Source organism: Lupinus angustifolius, unplaced genomic scaffold (assembly GCF_001865875.1).
Source record: "Lupinus angustifolius cultivar Tanjil unplaced genomic scaffold, LupAngTanjil_v1.0 Scaffold_370, whole genome shotgun sequence".
Lineage (NCBI taxonomy): Eukaryota > Viridiplantae > Streptophyta > Magnoliopsida > Fabales > Fabaceae > Lupinus > Lupinus angustifolius.
In genome coordinates this window covers 178,495-181,356 of record NW_017727767.1, presented here as the reverse complement: position 1 = coordinate 181,356, position 2,862 = coordinate 178,495, and positions in this window count along the sequence as shown.

Below are 2,862 nucleotides of genomic sequence, written 5' to 3'. Positions count from 1 at the left end.
AAATCTTAAATAAAATACACATATAAGAGTTACATTTTTAAGGAACAAATATATTAAATAAAATACAAATATATTATAACTGTTTTATAACTTACAATTGATTGAGAGAGGAAATATATTTTCATAACTTATAATTGGTTGAGAGAGAAAATATATTTTCAAAATAAATGAATCAATATAAAATTAAATGTCAAATAAAAATATTCTTTAAATTGCATTTTTTATTGACGTGTGTTTATTTTGTAGATTTGTTATTATTTTATAGACCAATTCTCATTTTCATTAATGTTTTTGTTTATTTTTCATACATTTATTTATTTTGTTTTTATACAAAAAGAAATAACAAACTAATTTATAGCAAACCCTCTTTGAGAATCCAAAATACATGAAATATTTAAATATAGACAATTGAATACATTATTTATTTTATTTTGTTTCTTACATTTGTTATTAACATTGCAGATATAACCATATTAGTTTATATATTTTGATACTTTATAACAATAATTATGAAACTCATGATTTTTATGATCAAATATTTATTTATATCATATGAGTTCATATTACTATGATAATAATAGTTTGTACTCAATTATATATTATCATACCTTACTATATATTTGATCATTATGTTGCATAATTTGTCAATTTATGGACGATTAATATATTATCATGTCTTACTATGCGACAAAAGTTATGAAGACATTGTGTCGTTACATTAGAAAATATATCCAATGAAATTAATTCACAATTTTTGTGTTTCTATATATTTCGCTTTATTTTATCAAATTATTACACAATATTACTAATATACATTTAATAATATTCATACTTATGTGCTTCTAAATATTCGTCAAAATCAATGTCTCATGAGAATGCTCGAGTAATATGTGATTGTTTAACCATATGAATGCACAAGTAAGATGATATTCTTAACCATGTGAATACACATGTAACATGTGTGTTTCTTAATCATTAGAATGTACATTTAACATGTATGTTCTTAATCACACGAATGCACGAGTAACATGTGTGCTCTTAGCCATATGAATGCACAAATAACATATTTTTTTCTTAACCATATGAATGAATGCATGAATAACATGTGTGTTCTTAACTATTAGAATGTACGGGTAACATGTGTGTTATTAACCATTAGAATGCACGAGTAATATGTGTTATTAACCAAACGAATACACGAATAATATATGTGTTATTAAACATACGAATACACAGATAACATGTTTGTTCTTACCAATGTGCCAAAAAATTATTGCCTCGTGCAAATGCACGAGTAACTTACTAGTTAGATACAATAAAATAACGGTACAAATTTGCTTAAACTAAGTTCTCTACCATTTCTTTTCTTCACTTGGATACATTTTTTGAAATATTTTTTACCTCATCGCTCTCTTGAAACTCGTTTTTCTCAATCTAAGTGATCATTCATAACCTTCATCTCATATTCATTCTCAAACTCAAAAAAAAAGTATTGAGTAAATAATATTTTTTTTCCGCTTTTTGGTGTCTAACTTTTAATAGGAATTCAAAAGGATTTGATTTTTATCTTTGATTTCTTATATTACTAAAAAGGATACAACATTTTACTTATTGAAAATGGTACAACATTTTACATTTTTACTTATTTCTTTAGTTGTGTTAGAGATAATTTAGTCCTTGCATACAAATTAGATAAAATAACTTAATTCCATTGAGAATGTGGACAATGCAAATTTGCTTAAACTAGGTTCTCTTCCATTTCTTTTCTACATTTACATACATTTTTTGAAATATCTCTCACCTCATCTCTCTCCAAAAACTCTTCTTTTTCAATATTTTCAATATAAGTGGTCATTCACAATATTCATCTCAAATTCACTCTCAAACTCGGAAAAAATAATAAGAACTGAGCAATTAATATTTGTTTCTGTATTTTGGTGTCTAATTTTAATAAGATTTTAAAAAGTTTCAATTATTATTTTTGGTTTCTTATATTGCAACTTTGTAAGCTTTGTTATTTCGCGTAGTTCTATTTCATTTTGTTTCATCAATGTTATTCCTTACAAAGTCACACCTGACACTGTAAACTTTACCTGAAATAGAAAAAATGATAAACACTAATCAAATAATCATTTTTTTTACTTTTTGGTGTCTAATTGTTAATAGGATTTTAAAAAGTTTCAATTTTTATCTTTGATTTCTTATATTGTAAATTTTTAAGCTCTATTATTTCCCCTAATTTTATTTTATTTTATGTGTTTAGTATCTTTCCTCACAAAGCGACCTCTAGTGTTGTGAACTCATTTGAAATAGCAAGTAATCATTTTTTTTTGCTCTTTGGTATCTAGTGTTTAATAGGGATTTCAAAAGGTTTCAATTTTTATATGTGGTTTCTTATATTACGATTTTTCAAGCTATTTTATTTCCTCTAATTCTATTTCATTTTGTTTCTCTAGTGTTCTTCCTTACAAAGTCGCATATAATATTGTAAACTCTATCTAAAACAAGAAAAATGGTAAGCACTAAGCAAATAACCACTTTTTCTAGTTTTTGGTGTCTACTTTTTACTATGATTTTAAAAAATTCATTTTTTATCTTTGATTTCTTGTATTGTAATTTTTTTAAACTCTATTATTTCCTCTGATTCTATTCTATTTTGTTTCTTCAGTGTTCTTCTTCTCAATCAACCTATAGTATTGTAAACTCTCTTAAATGAAAAAATGGTAAGCATTGAGCAAGTAATTACTTTTTTTACTTTTTTGGTGTCTAATTTTTAATAGGATTCTCAAAAGTTTTGATTTTTAACTTTGGTTTTTTATCTTGCAATTTTTTAAGCTCTATTATTCCCCCAATTCTATTTCA